General features: G+C 36.4%; 1 protein-coding gene and 1 long non-coding RNA gene across 16 annotated transcripts in view; one reads left to right on the forward strand and one right to left on the reverse strand.

Annotated features, from left to right (window-relative positions):
* ZNF644 (zinc finger protein 644) overlaps window positions 1-12,964 on the reverse strand; it is a 112,710-nt gene extending 99,746 nt beyond the window's left edge. For 4 of the 15 annotated variants that reach the window (XM_057500406.1, XM_036889326.2, XM_036889306.2 and 1 more), the window contains exons 1-3: window positions 12,709-12,964; window positions 11,327-11,913; window positions 8,736-8,893 (exon numbers count right to left, since the gene is read on the reverse strand). The gene's annotated coding sequence lies outside the window, so the exon portion shown is untranslated. The other 11 variants (XM_057500405.1, XM_057500408.1, XM_036889315.2 and 8 more) reach the window with 6 other exon arrangements.
* A 5,075-nt stretch (window positions 12,965-18,039) lies between these two features.
* On the forward strand, window positions 18,040-19,485 carry LOC130683380 (uncharacterized). Its single transcript, XR_008997062.1, has 3 exons — window positions 18,040-18,152; window positions 18,265-18,376; window positions 18,729-19,485. It is a non-coding gene; the product is annotated as an uncharacterized LOC130683380 (long non-coding RNA).
* Window positions 19,486-20,950: the final 1,465 nt, after the last annotated feature.

Below are 20,950 nucleotides of genomic sequence, written 5' to 3' on the forward strand. Positions count from 1 at the left end.
TTCCTTATTTTCTCCTATCTCGTCCTGCTTTATGGGAGATTTTCTCAAATTTTGTCTTTTAACTTTCTAAAGTCTCTAAGAATATTCTAAATTTGTAACTCAATTATTTCATATTCTATACTTCCAATCCTTCTATTAACTATTGCATATTGTCTGTCTTAAGAGCTCCTTTGTTTCCTGAGGAATGCTCTATAGCATCCTTTCCTGTTTCAGAAATACACAAATATCCCTTTACTTCCAAACTGTCAGTAACTTTTAAAAAAAACTTTCTTCTTCTTGAATTGTTGCTATTTCCTTCTCTTTCATATTGGGGTTATCCTCAAATGTTTAATGATCCTTAAGGTCACATTTTTAAATGAAACATTTAAAAGTTTCCTAGAAATTCTGTGTTAATATAATGTGTGGGTAGGTGTCACTGTAAGATGCTCAGTCCTGGCCATTTCCCTGGCAGATCCCACCTGTCTCTATCTGATGGTCTTTTTTCCTGATCATTAGTTTGCAGTTAACAGGATGAATCTTCCTATCTCACATCTGGGGTTGGGAGCCTGACACCCAGTGTTCTCCAAAGTAGGAGAGGAAAAGAAGTGGGATATAATTCCCAGTTCAACATGCAGATTTCTACTCAATTCTGTTTTTCAGGGTGACACTCCTAACCCTAGCTGTGCTCAGTATTCTCAAGTACAGAAATTCTCCCCCTTGAATAGCAGAGAAGAAACCTGAGTAAGACAGGAGACCCAGTCCTGGCACATGAGTGTTGCTTACTTATTATTATAGACTTTAAGACAATTATTTCAGGGTACTTGTACCCAGGCCCCAATTCCTGCAGTGCCCCAGGACTCTCCTATAGCACCAGTTCTAGGCCTTCCCCAATAACAGCAGAAAATGAAGTTTCTCAGAAGTTAGTGACCACTGGTTGATTTTCAGCTTCCAAAGTTTTACTTCTGTGATCAACTTCTCAGTTTTTCCTTTCCTTGACATCCTATATTTTCTTTTATTAAATCATTATTATAATTCTAATAGAGATTTGATAGCAAACAAAGTAAATGGTTGTTTAATCTACCATGTTTAAATGAACATTCATCTCATCAGCTTTGATGAGATGTCATGTCCTCACTGTTGTTCATTTCTAAATAGTATGAAATTTAAATTCAAGTTACAGTAGGACAGACTTTTCATCATCAAAGTAGTTACAATTATTTTGGCTTGAATATCTAATTTTACTATACTGTCATCAAAAAAATAATTGGCCTATTCCTCACTTAAAATTTCAAATTCTCTTTGAGGCCAAGACAATTAAAAACAAAAATTCACAGGACTTTAAAAAGAATATGCATTCTCTAGTGGGAACTAAGTTTGCCACATATTGAATAAAGAATGTTATTTAAATCTTTATAGCTTTAATTTTTGCCTTTTACCTGATCTACTAAATTCTGAGAGGTAAATTAAAATCTAAAAAGACTGGTGTTACCATTTCCCTAAAGAACCTCTATTTCCCATGTTTCAACACTATTTGTCTGAGCTTAACACACAAAAGTTCAAGCCTGGTATTTAGCAGTCCCTTTTATTAATTAAATTATTTTCACTTAAATGTCTGGGCTTAAAGGATTTTACTCTTTGCTAAGCATCAATTACACTTGCAAGTTTTATTATTATTTTTGCCGTTCCTTTATTTTAAACGTTTGTGACATTTTGACTTAGATAAAACTCATAAAATCACATGGCAAGAATTTGTAATCCAATTTGTAAAGGGGTGGGGGGATCGATCCCAGTTAAATTAAGAAAAAGCTTTTGGAAGGGTATTGTTAATCAAACCTGACAGGAAAGTTGGTGAGTAAGACTTGGAAAGTAAGTTACACCAGGAGATCAGACAGCAATATCACACTAAAGGACATCTACTTAGGGTGCCATTTGTTTCACTGTTAGTGGGACTGCCACCATTAAGACATTCACTGACATAACATTAAGACTTTTGTTCCACCACAGCCACTGAAAATTATGTCTATCTCCTCCACCTCTTTCCTGTTTCAGCAGGATAAATGTACATGGAACAGTCAATTTGGTTTCTTAGTCCTATCCCTTTCAAACTGCTGCTTCCCCTGAGGCATGTAGTGATTGTTCAAGTTGCTTTCAACTTTCAGAGACCCACAGTAGCATACACAGGTGGGGATGCATCTGCTTCCAAAGAAGTCTGCAGTCACAAACAGGTATTAAGAGGTTCAGGGCTGGGCTTTCAGGCAAGCCTACTATTCCCATAACACTAGTTCATCAGAATTATCAGGAAATTTGATAATCTACTGTTCCCTTCTCACCCATACTATCTATACAGAAAATCCCACATTTCTGAGGTATAGATTATATTTCTATTTCCCAGTGATAATAGGGAACAACCTATTCTTCTCCTTTAGCTTATTGCCTCAATAGGACAGAGTCAAAAGTACCTCCCTAATTTACCATGTTGTCAGAAACCTAACTTGTTTACTGAAGTTAAGCCTATCTTAGCTGTTGGAATGGTTAAAATGTAAAGCTGTTATAATAAGATTAACATACTATCTTATAAAACTCTGGACTCCATTAACCCTCAAACTGTTCTATTTATTATCTCTAAAAAAGGGACAAAAAGATTTTTTAATTGTATTACTTCTATAACATTCTCATATTTTTCTAATTCTTCTATATTCAGAATAATCTTAAATCTTACTATAAGACACAGAATACATTCAATCCAAAAGCTCTTAAAAACTCCAGTGAAGAAAACATTTTACATTTCAAGTATCGAAAAATACTATTATTCAGAGGGCTATATCTTAGGGATGTTTTTTCCCCTGTAAAAGCAGTGTATTGGAACTGTTTCTTAATTTTAAAACAAGTATCTATTTTGAAATAAATGCAAACATTGATAGTCCAGATTATTAATTTTTATTATCTCCTGTTTTCCCACCAACTACTATACCAATTAGAATGTCTCTTATGCCATGGCTAAAATGTACTATAACTCAAAAGATAGCATTATAATTATAAGCTCTTTTTACTATTCATCTTGAATATTTTGTCAAAAGTACTAGCAACTTGGAAATACCACTACAGCATAACTTTATTGGGTTTTACTTGGTTTTCAAATTAAACTTTAAAACCTCATCAGTATTTTTATAGAAAGAAACAGAGTACCTCAATTAGTTAATAACTTATTTGCAAACCACATGTTCAATTAAATTTATTTTCAATACCAGAAAAGAATTTAATTGGTCCATTAGTCTTTTAACTTTGCACTACAAATTCAGGAGACACATAGTTCACATGCTTTATTTTAAAACTACCCATCCTTCCTCTTAATATACCCTCCCCCAATAACCACCAAGGTAATTTCTAACTGGCCTTCCTCACTTCAGTCTCTTCTCTCACTGCTAATCTTTCTTTTCTTCATGTAGTACTACTGTTCAGTGGGCTTTAGAACTCCTTATTTCTAATTCAAACTCTCTTAATTTTTCCAACTCAGGCCACAACTTACCAACTTTATTTTTCATTACATTCATTTAAAGTAGACACTCCTTCAAGAAAAATGCTTGTATTCCACAATTCCTTCTCTGTGATTTTTAACATGACTTTCCCCCAGCTGGTAATTCCTTCCCTCTCCAATCTATACATACTCTTCAAAATCTAGATAAAAAGTTTTTGTCAAGAAGCCTTATTAATTCATCCAGTCTTACTATATACCATTCATATTATTTTGTATCAGCTCAGTAATTCAAATATTTCATTATTAAATGCTCTTTTTGTCTTAGATAATGAGTTTTTTGGAACAGGAACCATATCCTTTGTTCTACATATTTTCATTCTTACCTCTAGTGAGGTATTAAATGAATTTTGTATAACTAACACAGTTAAAACAAGCACTGATTAGGGAAAGTACAACCACACAAACAAGGTTTTTCTGAATACAAAAATATCAAATCTCCCAAAGCTAAACTCAACTGTAACATCCATTTTTGTCAAAACAACACAAAAATAGGGAACATACCCTTAAATGTATTTTTCTACACACAGAAATCAGCTCTTAAAGTTCTTAAAGCTGTTAATAACCTTCTTTCTAATTGTCTTGTGGTTTTCTTAATCTAGCCCCCAAAAGATATTCTATAAAGTCTTACTATTTTATAGTTGATAAATATATTTCCAATGTCTAATTTTACTTTGGCCTTCTATACTTCACAAATACAAAACCTACATAAGAAATGTTGACACATAAGGTTTTATTTCTTCAAGATAACTATTAAGATTCTTGGAGCAAGAGTATATTAAGCAAACTTATTACAAATTCAAAAAAAACAGAAGCATTCATAATTCAAACATAAGAATGTATTTTCATGTCAATTTCTGAACAATTTACAAACATCTATTCCTCAAAGCTATATAAAATATGAAGATACATATTTTCATTCTTATGTACTTTTTACAACTTTATTACAAGCAATACATATTTCAAGAAAAATACTTTCTCCCAAAAGGACCAATTGATATACTACAATAAGGTGTTCACTGCTCATTATTTATGAAAAACAATGCTATTACCATTAATTTCATTTGAAAAAGAAAACAAATTCAAGAACTAGAAGTAAAAAATCATGATCAATAATTTCATTTTGGTTCTCATTTTATAAATTGATTTTATGGATTTTAACCTTTATGGATTTTAACCGTTGAAACTTTTGTGTAACTGTCCTTAAGGTAACATTTTAGTTCTTTACACATAAATGTCAAAATCTTTCTGAGAGTGGACATTTACCTGTAAACAGAAGTATATCAATTTATTTCTACCCATACAATCACAATCAGAAATACGCAAATACCTTCTTAAGTAACCTGAAATGCCTGAAAGCTAACTTACATAATGCCTAGAGGCTACAATTAAAGAGTTTCCAAATGGGATCTATATAAGGAGGCAATCCAAGACCTCTTCTACCTTCTTGGCTATTTGCCTAGGGAATACTGTAATGGAAGCAAGCCAGACAAATATGTTATCTGTGGAAACAATTCAAATCTCTGCATTCTAAACAAATTTTCTTGCCATAAAACTTCTCAAAGATTACTATTAGTGAAAACTAAGAAAATTCTCTTTCATCTTGGCATAAACCACACTGGAAAACAACAGATGGGCAACAGTACCAACTACCTATCATCTGATATACCTCCAAATTCACACAACAATGCCAAACAAGGACAGAAAAGAGAGTCAGATTCAAGCACCAATTCTCACTACTCTTGGAAAGGAGGACATAAATGCCAAGTTAATTCAAAAGTAAGCAAACTCCTTTATGGTGACAGAGGTCAAAACAGTGGTTGCTTCTGTGAGGGAGAATTCACTGAAAAGGGCACAAGGTACCATTTTCAGTACAGATAATGTTTACCTTAATCTGGGGAGAACTTGCCTTGGTGTATTTATATGTAAAATTTCACTGAGTTGTACTCGTAAGATTAATGCACTTCACTGCATGTAAGTTATATTTAAATAAAACATTTAAAAGTAAGTCAACAATAATGAGCAAATCTAAAAATTCTTTCTCAATTCTCATCCTTTTTAATATTGCTAATTACAGAACACCAATCTTCCCTAAATGCAATTCTCTCCCCTTTAGAAGACCCACAAAACATTGTCAGTACTCTTCCAGCATCTTTCTTATTCTGCCTCATATTAATTAATTTAAACATTAAGTGAACATGCAGCCAGTGCTCATGTACAAGACATGAATCAGGCACTCTCCCATATGTCTCTCTCTCACACACACACCATACAAAGCGAATTCCTTAATCTGGATTTAAACTGCTCAATTACCTGGTTTCAAATTGTATTTCCTATTTTAATCCCCATCTCTTCTTTTCAGAAATGTTCTCCCCCAGGATACTCTTTTATCAGCTGTCTTTTAAGGCTCAGTTCAACTTCTACTTTATCCTTTCTTCATTCATATACAGTACTATCTATATCTGCAGTGTCTAATACAGCAGACCCTATGTGGCTAGAGAGCACTTGGAAGTCTGGCTAATCTGAACTGAGATGTGCTTTAAATTCATTAACAACACTGGGTGTTTAAGACTGGGAGTGAAAAAAAATGTAAAATATCTCAATCATGCTTACATATTGAAATGATAATGTTTTGGATATAATGGATTAAATACATCAATAAAATTAATTTTACCTATTATTTTTACTTTTTAACATGGCTATGAAAAATTGTTAATCACATTTGTGACAACATATTTTCACTAGGCAGTGCTGACTTATACGATCTATTTATAAATGCTCCGCAAGTCTTTTAATATACATCACTCACCCAGCAAAAACATAAGGATTCAATAATTACGTTTTTTCTTTTATAAATTAAATATTATTGTATTAGGAATCAGTAATAGTAACTAAACAGGATCTAAGTGCCTATTTAATTTTAACATCACTTTTTAAAGAATTTTAATAAGAAGCTTAAAGCTTACACTTCAGAGTGTAATAATCTAAGAAAAGTTGTACTCAGATGGTTATAAATTGATAACATAAACTACATTTTACATATATGCAATTTTGAGTTACTAAATGTCATACCAGAAAGGGCAATATTAAGCCCTTAGCATTTCTAATCCTACAGTTATCAATCTTATTAAACGAGATTATTTTTCATCTTAGTCACTCAGCAAAGAAAAAGGCAGCTTCCATTTTGACCAATGTTGTTGTACCAATGTTCAGCAGCCAAGACAACGAGCCTTTATATGGTGGTATCAATAAACAATGTGGGCAATAAGACAGCACTTGAAATAAGGGTAGACAGGAAAATGCTTTTTTAACATTAAGTTTTATAAGTAGGAGATAAAATTTACAAATTATATAATTAAAGGACTGACATATAGAAAGAACAGGAAGGCAGAAGAAAAAGGTCTTATCTATAGAATCAAGATACACCTAAATTTTAAACTTGGCTGCTCTATTATTTACTATATGTGATCTGAGTTTGTTTCTTTCCATGTAAAATGGAATATATACATTACAGTATTATTGTAAGGAACACATGTAGATGCTTTATTAACGTTGTCTCATCTCCCTTTCCTTTCCTACTAAGTTACATAACAGTGATAAGATTATGGGTGACGTCCCCCCTTCATTTTCCAAACTGCTGAAAATATTTTTAAGCATATATGAAACTTCTAATTTTTTATGCTCACACCTTTCTTCATGTGAACTTAAAATTACTTTTACTGGGCTGCCTTTTCCAATTTTCTTTAAATTGTTTTGGTGGTGGGAGAGGTAGATGGTAGAAGAAAAATTAAAGGGGGGAGTACGTTTAAGACCATACCAGCACAAACATACAGAAGTGTGGAAAGGAAAACAGCAAAAGGAAATGTTGTTTGAGGAAATTCCCGACTCAGACTAAGTAATGAGAAAATATGCCTCTCTTCATTCTCGCTAATTTGAAACCACTTCTCACTCTCACCTGGGGTTTATTACAAATACACATAGCCACTCACCCTTTTCTCTCTACTAACGGTCATCACCAGCTTCATGGAAACAATTCAAGAGAGAGTGAAGAAATTCAGGATGTTGTAACAAAGACAAACCAACACACTTGTTGGGAAATAACTTCACTAAAATGTACTCATTCCTAAGTACATTTATTCATCAGTTGACAGTCATAAAAAAGGAATGTGTTCCTGAAATTTTGAACCTGGTTGTAGCTTTTGCTGCTATAAACTGGAAAAGGCACACTTTGATGCCTACCTTTGACTTCTTTTATAAACCTTGCATTTGTAGACATGAGTCTAAAAAGTACACTACTCCAAATCACTTTCAGGTTACTATAGAAAACTTCAAGTTACTATAGAAAAAAAAACAATAATGGTTTAATAGTTACTATTAAAGCTAACACTCAGCATTCATTGTGTACCAGAAAGCTAAGGACTTTATGTGAATTATGGAATGTAAACCTTAAGCCCCTATGAAGATGACATTATTGTAAAATCTACTTGCTTAGTGCTTACAAACGTAATGTTTTTCTGTGTGGTGTACATATATATATATACACATACGTGTGTGTGCGCGCACGTGTGCACAATTCAGTAAGTCAACAGTAAGCAAGGGGCAATTAAATGCAACTTTGCCAGTTTTCATCCACCCTCACAAACCATTCAATAATTGGGATTCCCCCCTCCCCAATAAATGGTGTTTTGAAAGTACTAGTCATATTTAGCATCTTCCTTGAGAAATGCATGAAAAAAATAGGCATTAAGCTTTCAAGTAACAGGATAAACACCATGGAAAAGATAAAAGTGCTAATCTTTTATAAAAACTATAGATAATTGGTATAATACAGATAAATATGCTTTGTAAACTGCAAAGTACTTTAATCCCAACACTTTATTATTATTTTTTTAATTATCCATTTGACTCGTAACATATTTTAGTTTCTGGATTTTGTACAAAGTCTATTAAAAGCTGTATTTCCAACTTCAATGAATGATACATATGGTAAAAGTCTTAATACCTAAAATCTGTATTTATCACTCTAACAACTTCAACTGTACCACAATCTAGACTAATAGAATTACATTTCAAGGAACAAACACTTATCTATACTTTTATCAAAGTTACTTACAAGATCACAGTTTCAAGAAATGGAATTGGAAGGCTACAGCTTGCAGACAGAAAAAGTAAGGCAAAAATCAGCAGAGGGAGACTACAAAGGATACCTCTTAGAAACACAAACCTTAAGTCTCATTTTCCCCCATCCAAGAGAAATGTGCATTGTTGCTGCTGCTTCAGCTCTGGCATGCTTCTCTCCTCTTCCTCTTGAAATCCTCTGCTTTGCTCTTCTGAGAAAATTATCTCACAGGACTTTTTGTTTTTCTTGCTAACATCTCACAACTGCCAAAGGATGTCTTATCTGAACTTGAAATAACAAAATTATACTAACTCCCCATAATTGCATAGTTCCCAGTAAATGCAAAGAGGACAGTTAACTCCACAGTTCAATTTTGGCAGATCTGTGATAAAATTGAACTAAATTGTAAAGCAACTCAGAAGGCTCCAGAGACAAGAAGACACCTTTTTCGTGGAGACTCCATCTTCCTGAAGAAAGACTATCAATTGAATTTGGTGCTCTTACTCTCTAGGTCTCAAGTGATTTTTATGCTTGTATTTTTAAGAGAGGTAAGGAGAAATACTTTAGCCAACCAGCAGGGTGAGCTAATGTTAGAATCAGTTTGATTATTTTCAAGTCTTTCAAAATTCAAAGGTGTAAATGGTTTGCACTATTAAAAGCAGTTTATTTCCTTCTAATAAATCTTAATTAAAAGACTTCCTAAACTGCTTCAGTCAGTGCTACATCTTATAACTTTGTCAATATTTACAGATTCTCTATTTACAAAAGACATTCTCTATAACACAGGGATTAATGAAACAGCTATAAAAAATAAGAGCTCATTTGGATATTCAAAATATTGTAACAGCTATCACGTATTCTCATGTCTTGTTTTATAGAGCTATCAATTGTTTTATAAAATTTAAAACACATTTTTTTAAAAAGAGCTTCTAAAATCAGTGTTTCTTAAAACTAGGACTGGATAATTCAACATACCAATTTATGCATTCAATGCAGACTACAGCTGCCTTAAGATCTGCCTGAAAAGCATTCCTACGAGGATAAGATCCACTCTTTTCCTTTGGAAATCAGACCCTGAGAAAAGAGTCTAAATAAGTAACCTTAAACACTGTGTATTTGGGATGAGAGAATTTTCTCTAAACTGCAGGTTATCCCCACTATTGCTAGCGACTGTTCTTGAGTCTTTATTTTCTCCCCCTGTCAATAACAGTCTCAATTCAACCACAACCAAAATGTTGCTTCTTATAACTTCAATAACAAAACTTGCAAAATGTTTCAGGTTTGTAGGCAAGACTCACTTTATAATTACAAATAATCTGGAAGTAATCCTAACTATCACAAGACTAAAGTATGATTAAATCCACTCAGTTTAAAAAATTAAGAAACAGCTTATCAACTTTCTTAGAAAAATCAGTAATTTAAGTACACCTTAAAAGACCCACAAAAGCTTTAAAACATCAAGGCGATTTAACTGTTGTGACCTCCAAAGAATTTAAAAATAATTGTAGGATCCTACCATAAATGATTTCACTATTTATTGAATCTCCTAATATCTTACAGATCTATTTACAGCTCAGTAGTACTAGCAGTCAGTTTTAAGTTGTTTTAAGGGCCAGTCTAAGTGGCATGTCCATTTATCCAACTAATAAAATGCTATTACAAAATGAAAGGCACTAGCATCATTGTTTCCAGCATCTATCTCATTTCTAATGTAATAACTGATAGTAATAGCAATTATTTCAAACCATCCAAGAAGTTAATCAAGATACCTGTTTTTGTTTTTAATTTTGGGTCAAAATTGCTTTCTGAAAACCTCAAAATTGAAAAGCAACATTGCTCTGATATCTTAAGTGTATGTATTTTGAATCTGAGTTTGTTTCAGTGAAAGTCAATTTAAGAACTGACCTTATCATGTCAGACAAGTTTTTAATTTACTGCCACAGAAGTTCTCAATATATTATCTATTATTATCAAACACATTCTCTAGTTTATTTTTAGCCATTAGTAGTTGCAGATAGTCACCACCTCATCTCAGCAATGTGACCAATGAAAAGAGCAATGGGGTAGAAGTTTAGAATTTTCATTTTACCACTAACTTAACCATCTCTGGCCCTTAATATATCGTAGAAGAAAGAGTAAGATGAGTTGTTCTCTGAGATTACCTCCACTCTAAAACTGTATGACTCAATAATACATTTTATCAATGTTGGTATCTCTCTTCTTAATTAATACAAAGGGTGATTGATCTCCTTCAGGAGAAAAGCTAGAAGGGGAAAAATATTTATCTGTATAAAATAAGGAAAATGAAACGTTTAAGTTGAGAAGTGTAATCTTCAATTTGTACAGAGAAGTTCGTGATCTAAATGTTTAAAGTATCCTTTCAAGTAATTTGTTATGACTTAGCCAAAACAAATCATTAGCTACCTTCAAATTTTGCACTTCAAATATTAGTTAATCCCAATATAGAAAATATGTAGCTAGCCGTTAAGTGCAGCGTGACTTAAAATTTTTAGAAATTCTGAAACTTACACTGCCATGATTTTAACAGCAAAATACTTATCACTGTATTGACACTAGTCAAACCTACATGATTCACCTATAAAATGACTAAATTATAACTTCTTTATTAAACTAATGTTTTTCTTACCAAGCCTACTGATGAAATATTGCTGCCATCAAGTTCCCTAGATACTCACACATGTCACTGAAGGCAAACAGGTTTTCTTTCTTTGAGTAACTTGAGTTGTCTATCTTTTGAAATGCTTTCCTTCAGGTGGAATAAAAAAAATGTAACTGAACAGCAGAGAGGCAATATTAAGGTCGATCTAATTTGTAATCCACATGCAAGGAGCCTGGCATTAATCAAAACTGGCCAGAATAGAGGATGCTGTTTTGGTATTTGCTGAAATCAACTTGTATACAAAACAGGACCGTCATTTAGGCCCCCAGTTGTGTTTACCCCCTCGTTGAGTACTTCTTAATAATCACACAAAATATGAAGACTAAACATAAAAGTTTTTTAACAACTAAATTTATGTCAATATTACTTAAACAGTTCAAGAAAAGTTTTCAACTAATGTTGCTAAACCATGGATGGATCCCAACACGAGAGTCGTCTGCGGAAGTCTGGTAACAAGAAACCTTTAGCTCCACCACCTAAGTTTCCAATCACTGAGAAGGGTCTGGGACAACTCATCTTCAGGTTCACGGGAGCAGTGGAGCACACCTGCTTTCCTCTGGCAGAGATTAAGCTCCCAGGGACACAAAGGCCAGGGAATCAGACCTGGAGAAGCAAAAAGCTTTAGCTGGACACCCACCAAGCTCCTGGCAATCCAAACACTTTGAACGATTTACCTCTTGCTGTTAACTTCCCAGGCACCTAGCGGCATTAAGATCTTGCAGAACGGGGCGGCGGGGAGAGAGGTGAGAGGGCTATGCGGTCTTTATCCCCCTTAGGGGAGGGGTGTATACAGTTAATGCCAGAGCTGGCGCTTCAGGCCAAGACCGAGCAGCCCCGGCGAGAGGGGTTGGCGACTGCTCTCGGACCGCCCCGTTACTCAGTGCGTTGCAATGGCGACCGCCAGGCTCCCCAAGCCGCCTGATCTCGGCCCCTTCCCCCTACTGCTCACTGGCTGCTCCACTTCATGTGACTAAACAAAACCCCCAAGTCTAGTGCCCAGATCACCCCTTTGTGTCCGCTACCGGATCCTCCGACGCCGCCGAGGAAAGGTCCCCCTGCCACCGCTGCGTCCCGCCCCGCGGCGGAGGCCGCCGCTCACCTCTAGCTCTGCCGCCCCCCGCGGCCGCCGCGGCGGCCGCCTCCCCGAGCCCGGATCCCGGGCTCCTTGTGCAGCACCAACTCCGCCTCCTCGGCCGCCGCCGCCATCTTAGCCTGTGCGGCAAAATGCGTCCTTTTGGATGGTTGGGACCCAGCCTAGGGCGTAGTTCCCCGGGCCCGAGCACCGAAGGCCGGGTCCCCAACTTCTCTCGCCACCCTCAATCCCGCCGCCGCCACAGCCCAGAAGCCCGAACCCACTTGGGTCCCGACAAATCTGATCAAATAATCCCTGAAACTCACAGTTTGGTGCCGTGTGCGTCAAACCGGGGCGACGTTGGGAGCGCGCGGCGTCCCCGCGTCACACGCCGCTCTGTACGCTACTCGGCTCCAACGGCCCCCCTCCGTTCCCCGCTTTTCGCCTTCGGCCCCGGTTCCCACGGCGCAGGCGCGCTGCTTTCCCGCCTCTACCGAGCCGCGGGCCGCGGGGGTGGCCAGCGAGGAGTTCTTGGGCGGCTTCGCTCTGGCGGAGCGTCTGGGCCTATTACACAAATGGGGGCAGCAGAAACAGTGTACCACTGTTCTCGGGTGCCAGAAACCAAACAAGGTCACCTCCCCCAGCGCTGACCTAATCACTCTCAAGGAGGTTTCCGCCCCAAAGTAGGCACGCTCCAAATATGGTGGTGCCCAAACTCCGCAAGACCCACTTAGGCAAGCCTGGGCTCTTTAAGGTGGAACAGGCCCGTGTTTGATTTCCATAGTCACTAGCGTGCCTAAATTCCTGTCCTTTTCCTACTGTTGAGGAAACAGCTAAAAATACCCTCAAGATTGCCTGTTACAACTGAAGGGTAATGGCAGAGGAAGGGTTTTGGATCTTAAGGGGACCAATCGGGAGATGATGCTTGATGGCCAGGCAAAGCATCAAATGTGGCATCTCAGTGGAACAGCCTACCCTAGAAGGTGCCCTAGATTTGGTCTGATTTGATTCTATGAAGACACTTTTTCTCTACTTTCTTGAATTTGTCATGGGTCTCCAAATTAAAGTTACATTAGAAGCACCTGAGATACTGGTTAACCCTTTGAAGAATCAGTAGGTCCCAAGAGAGTTCTGGACCGCTTCCTTTTTAAAAGCATCCCGCCCCCCCCCCCACCCACCGGAGACTGAGGGCAGAGTTTCACACACCACACCTGGAGAAACACTGATTAGGGGCTATTCTCTTTTCTTTTTGAACTGAGCAAACAAGAAGTTGCAAGCATGTTTGACATGAACCAGACAGGAATCTACTAGTCCTCCCTTAAGAAATTCTTTGGCTTCTCTGATTCTGTTTTTTCACTAAAAAAAAATTACATTAGCTATCAGAAGCTATGCCCCTCCAACCTCTCCAGATGTTAATGGCATCCAGAGAAATACACTATAATTGTACTTATTTGACAAGAATGAGAAACATTCTCCTTCCTATAGTTTGGTGACTTCATAATCGTTATCAGCAAACATAGATTCCCAGCAACAGATATTTACCCTTGCTGCATTAGTTAACAGTAATAGCTAACACTTTTGAGTGCCTACTATGCACGAAGCATTGTTCTAACGAATTTGAATTCACTATAACCTAATGAAACAAAAAGTGGTTAGATAATTTTCTCAGTCACACAGCTCTCTGGGATCTTTCAAAATGCAAATTTTCCATCTTAATTTATACAAATGGGTAAAAAGTAAAATATAAATATATATGTATTTTCAGCAAATGTGTGTTGAAGGGCATAACTTTGGGTCATTTCATCAGCAGAACCCATTAAAACTGGACATTCTCAGTTTACTATTGGACTTACAATAAACGAAAAATATTATGTTCGACAAAATTCTCAAAATATTCTATTACTACAAAAGCAATTATCAACAAAAATTAAAACTCTGCTGTGAATGTACAGCAATGACTGACTGATTTGCAGAGAGATCCTACCACAAGCAAATAGAGCCACTTAGATCTCAACCAAAGCCAGGAACTTGTCTCACCAATGAAACTGTTTATTTATACTATAATTCAGTAAGTAAACTACAGTACTAGAGAAATAGTAATAGTAGGTTAAGTAATAGTCATAATTGTAATAGTAAAAGTAGCAATAGTTGGTGAAACTCTTTATAAATAAGATAGATGTCCCCAGAGACCAGTGGAACAGACTAGAGAGTCCAGAAATAAACCCAAGCATATATGGTCAACTAATATATGATAAAGGAGCCATGGATATACAATGGGGAAATGACAGCCTCTTCAACAGCTGGTGTTGGCAAAACTGGATAGCTACATGTAAGAGAATGAAACTGGATTATTGTCTAACCCCATACACAAAAGTAAACTCAAAGTAGATCAAAGACCTGAATGTGTTAAGTCATGAAACCATAAAACTCTTAGAAAAAAATATAGGCAAAAAAATCTCTTGGACATAAACATGAGCAATTTCTTCATGAACATATCTCCCCGGGCAAGGGAAACAAAAACAAAAATGAACAAGTGGGACTATATCAAACTAAAAAGCTTCTGTACACCAAAGGATACCATCAGTAGAACAAAAAGACATCCTACAGTATGGGAGAATATATTCATAAATGACAGATCCGATAAAGGGTTGACATCCAAAATATATAAAGAGCTCACACACCTCAACAAACAAAAAGCAAATAATCCAATAAAAAAATGGGCACAGGATCTAAACAGACACTTCTCCAAAGAAGAAATTCAGATGGCCAACAGACACATGAAAAGATGCTCCACATCGCTAATCATCAGAGAAATGCAAATTAAAACCACAATGAGATATCACCTCACACCAGTTAGGATGGCCAACATCCAAAAGACAAACAACAACAAATGTTGGCAAGTATGTGGAGAAAGGGGAACCCTCTTACACTGCTGGTGGGAATATAAACTAGTTCAACTATTGTGGAAAGCAGTATAGAGGTTCCTCAAAAAGCTAAAAATAGAAATACCATTTGACCCAGGAATTCCACTTCTAGGAATTTACCCTAAGAATGCAGCAGCCCAGTTTGAAAAGACATATGCATACCTATGTTTATCTCAGCACTATTTACAATAGCCAAGAAATGGAAGCAACCTAAGTGTCCATCAGTAGATGAATTGATAAAGAAGAGGTGGTACATATACACAATGGAATATTATTCAGCCATAAGAAGAAAAATTCTACCATTTGCAACAACATGGATGGAGCTAGAGGATATTATGCTCAGTGAAATAAGCCAGGTGGAGAAAGACAAGTATCAAATGATTTCACTCATCTGTGGAGTATAACAACAAAGAACAAAACTGAAGGAACAAAACAGCAGCAAACTCACAGAACCCAAGAATGGACTAACAGTTACCAAAGGGAAAGGGACTGGGGAGGATGGGTGGGAAGGGAAGAATAAGGGAGAAAACGGGACATCACAATTAGCACACATAATATAGGGGGTGGGGACATGGGAAGGCAGTATATGCAGAGAAGACAAGTAATGATTCTATAGCATCTTACTACACTGATGGACAGTGACTGTAATGGGGTAGGTGGGGGGGACTTGATAATACAGGGAGTCTAGGAACCATAATGTTGTTCAAGTAGTTGTACATTAACAATATCAAAAAAAAAAATAAGATAGAAGTCAAAAAACTTTCTATGAGTGGGAGAAAACTTGATCAGGACAGACAGCTTGAATAAGACAATGCAAAAAGAAAACAAATGCAGGCAATTGGAAAAATCTAAGGACCAGTTATGTGCTCAATCCAAAATATCTAGACATTAAAAGGAAATTGCAGTTGAGAATGAAAACCAAAATGTGGAAAACAGTTTGACCCGGAGGGAATTCACAAAGCACATCTACTCACTGTAATAAAGTAATGCTCTCATGAATACACTGGTGAAAGAATCTTTAAAAGCAACAACAAAAAAACAAAAGAAAAGCAAGACCTGGCTATTGTTAATATGTTAAAATCTGACAATATTAGCACAAAATCTGAATCCATTAGTTATTCCAGGGAATGGAATTACCCAATAAAAGATACAAAGTAAACTATTGTCTCAAATGCCCTAAACAAGAAGAAAATGCAGTTTAAAGTTGGATGAAAGGTAATTCTCCACATTCCAATAATTCCAAATATCAGGCAAAAAGAAAAAATAAAGCATTGATTAATTTCTCATAATAAAGTCAAATTTGGATTTGTCTTAGGCCTCACTAATTCTGCACCTATCTCTGAGTATCAAAACTGTAAAGTAGTCTCATTTGTGGAGCTGTAGATACAACAATTTGTTTGTTAATTGGGGTGGGGTAGAAGGACATTTGGCATAGAGTGAGGTGAAGAAACAGAGATTAAGTCTTATTATTTTTGATCCACATTCACCCCAGCACAGAGCCTTACTTATAGCACATAAGCAATACATAATTCTGCTGCATTAAGCCAACATTCAACAATTGTTACTCTGTGCAACAATACTTACTCTATGCGAGGCACTGTATTAGGCAAAAAGAGGAATGAAACAGTTCCTTACAGGTATCCAGTAAATAGTAGTTGAATGAGTAAGTAGCTTTTTTGGTACAATAAAAGAACTAGACAAAAAGATACAATCAACTCTCAATTTACCATGGAATGGGGGAGATGAGGATATAGTAAAGATTTTAAGATCATAGTTAAAATAAAACCTCATAAAAAATGATACAAAATAGGTTTAGTTGTGTATGTGTGTGTATACATACATATATATATATATATACTGAATTATACTAGAATTATGTATTCTAGTATATGTAAATTCTCATACTAGAAATACATATACATATACATACATGTAGTAAAAATATGCCTAATAATTAGGAACACATTTACTACTCTAATGCATCCTCCTATCAGAAGTAAATCATGAGAATATATCAGTGTGTTCACAGAACACATGTAGAGAAAGAAAACAGTGGGCCATGGAAACTTAGATTAAAAATATCTAAGGAATGAGTAGAAGAGAAGTCCAAGAAAATAAGAAATGGAGACACAGACAGATAATAGGAGATTTAGGCAGAGTATAACAATACAGAAGCCAAGGAAGTGGTAACAGCTTATACCAATGACTTAACACCGTGAAGTTTCATTTCTTATTCATGTCACCATACCACTGCAGCAAGGGAAGTGGAGGCCTTGGAGCAGTTTTTCAGGTACTTAAGTTCCTTCCATCATACGGCTTTGCCATTCCCTAATGTCTTAGAGTCTTCTACTGGAACCTCTGCAAAGACAGAGAGAGCACACATGGAGAATCATGAGTACAGTAAGTTGAAGTGGCCAAGCCCCTAAGTGGAAAACATTACTTCTCACTTTTGGCTAGTCGGCAGGCTAGTCACATGGCCTGGCTTAACTGCAGACAGAGGCTGGGAAATGTAGTTAGGCTGTGTACCCTGAAGGAAAAGGAAATGGGACTGATGAGCACAATGCAGGGTCTCTGCATATCCTGAGTAAATGTAGCAAAGAGGTTATAAAAGATAAATGGTTTCCATTGGGTGTACAAGATCATTGGTGACCTTGGTAAGAGTGAAATCAGGGGAGTGGCTCAGCCCACTGCAGTGGGGTCAGGAGTGAATGAAAAGGAAAGAAAAGGAGGAAATAGCAACTGAGTCTGATGAACTGTGGAAACATAAAAAGATCAAGCAACGGGGCTCACAAGGATGAGAGGCTAATCTGAAGGCACAGATAAATGCCACTGCTCAAGGATTCTTGGTAAGTAACCAGCCAGCCTTCTCCTGGTAAGAGGAAAGCCCTCACTAGGCCTTCATCAAACTTCCACACACATTAAGCTTGAGAAATGCTGTTATCATTTATTTTTTTCCAGAGCAAAAGATTCCAGATGTTCCAGCATATTTGGTTGAGATCCATCCAAGGAAAAAGGGCATTTGTAATTTCAGCCTCCCATGTGATTTACTAAAGAAAAGGAACATAAAAGAGTAAGCCAATATTTTGCACTATAAGTATTAATTTCCTTTGTAATGAATAATTGGGAGATATGATTGTACTAATGTGTTCTTTTAACTGCATAGCAATACTTAGAAATTGGACTTTGATATCTCTAGTTCAATTATAAATGAAATTTAATATCTTCAAAATGAACTTTAAAATATCTATTATATATTATTAACTTAAATTGTCTAAATATATATTGTAAGAAGGACCAGAATGGTGGTTGCAACCTTTAAATAATAGATTTAGAAAACATTTAGCCTGAAATAGAAATACAGGTTTGAAAATAAAACATAATGTCATGTTTATTCTTCTTCTCCATTTCTCTTTTTGTTCCAGGGCATTAAGATTTCTGTTACAAACTCTCTGTCAACTTCCTTCCTGATTGTCATACTTCACCCTCAGCATAGAACAGCTATGTTCTCCAAGCAGCAGGTGAATTTAATCCTTCCACCCAGACTTGAAAGATGCACTGAAAATACGGAATCATCCTTTCTTCTAATATTCATATGGTACCTACAAGCTTCAAGTACTGTACTTAGAAGATGTGAAGATAAATATTTTTTAACACACTCAGCTCTCAAATATTTTATGGTCAGTAGATCAAAAGCCCCATGCTCAAAGCGCTATTTGCATTTTGAAGTTGACAAAGAGATCAGTTTATTCAACCACGGTGATGATAATGCCGTGGAGTCATTTTCCCCTAGGACTTGGCTCTTAGCTTTGCAGTTTAAGAGATCAGAATTGATTATGCTCAGATTCATGAAATGTATAAGAAACTACTGTATAAATCACATGTTAAAATATTAATTTAAAGTAAAAGTTTTGACTGCCAAACATAATGGATTACTCAGGCAGGTTGGTCAACACATTCCCTCCCCTGTAGAGAGGGGTGCCAGGAACGCCAAATTACTTGCTCAATGAGCATGGAATTATATGATAATGATCATAACAGATGGTGTCATGAAACTTTGATAGCAAACTGCACTCTGCCTTGAAGATGTACCTATCAAGGGAATTTGAACTATTAGTCTGCTCTCACCAGGAAAATAACTCTTATTTTCCTTAAAGATATATATATTAAAAGCACAAAAAGATGGAGTATTTTCTAATCCATGTTTCATCAACTCTGTAACACTTTAAAAAAATGTTGTAAAATCTCTGAAATCAAGATGTTTTACAAATCATAGTTTGTAATTGGCATTTTTTCTTTCTTAAGTGTTCATAAAATAGTGGCATCTCAATCAGTGACATCTTGGAATAACAGTTTGACATTTTTAGAAACTCCCCCAATTCTGCTTTGGTAAATTGACTTTCATAAACTTAGTTTTCCCAGAATATCATTACTGAGTTTCTAAGTTCAAAAACTGTGTCAAGTTTTTTTTTACCCAATTCATATTCTGATCAGGCTATTATAATTGAGCTAAATTCAAAAGGCATACAAAACATTGGAGTACAGTTCATATACAAGTGCCTTCTTTGCTGTTTGCCTAAAGTAACCCAGGAGTAACCTTTCCTGGGTTTTGTCACCAGTTTGTACTGCAGGACCCTTGAAAGCCTTGCAGAGCTGCTGGAGGGATTCTCTGTGTTCTCAGAATCAGGTCCTACTTGCTACCTCATTATTGCCCTGATAAGACAAGCTTTCTTCAGTGACTACTGCAAACCTTCTGCAGGAAACTACTGCCTGCCATATGGCACCACCAGTTTTTGCGAGACATCTACCTGCATAGCCATATCTGACAATCTGCAATACACATGGTACTCAGACAGCAGTAGGATCCGGAGTCTAAGCTTTTATTTCTAAGGACTGTTTTTATTTATTTTATTTTATTTTGGTATCATTAATCTACAATTACATGAAGGACATTATGTTTACTAGGCTCCCCCCTTCACCAAGTCCCCCCCACATCCCCGTTCACAGTCACTGTCCATCAACATAGTAAGATGCTGTAAAATCACTACTTGTCTTCTCTGTGTTGCACAGCCCTCCCCGTGCCCACCCCCCACACTATACATGTTAATCGTAAGGCCCCTTTCTTTTTTTACCGCCCTTATCCCTCCCTTCCCACCCGTCCTCCCCAGTCCCTTTCCCTCTAAGGACTGTTTTTAAAACATTTACTTACTATGTGTCAAGCCCTTTAAGAGTCACTGCAGAGACTGTAGTGAAAAATCCATAGTGTCACTATGTATAGTTATGGAGTTCGTGTACTACACAAAGTCACTCTTCCAAACAGTAAATGGAGGCTAAAATCAGTGCTATTCTTCATTCACCAAATATTTCCCCTTAGTGCAGGGCTGAATCTTTATTCAGGAAAGGATGCCATCTTCTTCCCACAAAAGTGCCTTTCCTTATGGAGCAATCCTTGTGTCGGTGGGCCTGTATCAGCCTATTTCTAATTCCTCAGCAAAGATCATCACCTTTTTCAGTCCCTCTGCCCAAAGAGGGCCTTTCTCTAATTCTTTTCTCCTATTTCACACATAGGGAGTTGACAGGCGATTGGGTCCTAAATCCTCAGTCCCTGCCCTGAAGGAGCTTACAGTCTAATGGAGGGAAATAAACA

The sequence above is a fragment of the Manis pentadactyla genome, chromosome 4, assembly GCF_030020395.1.
Source record: "Manis pentadactyla isolate mManPen7 chromosome 4, mManPen7.hap1, whole genome shotgun sequence".
In the NCBI taxonomy this organism is placed as follows: domain Eukaryota; kingdom Metazoa; phylum Chordata; class Mammalia; order Pholidota; family Manidae; genus Manis; species Manis pentadactyla.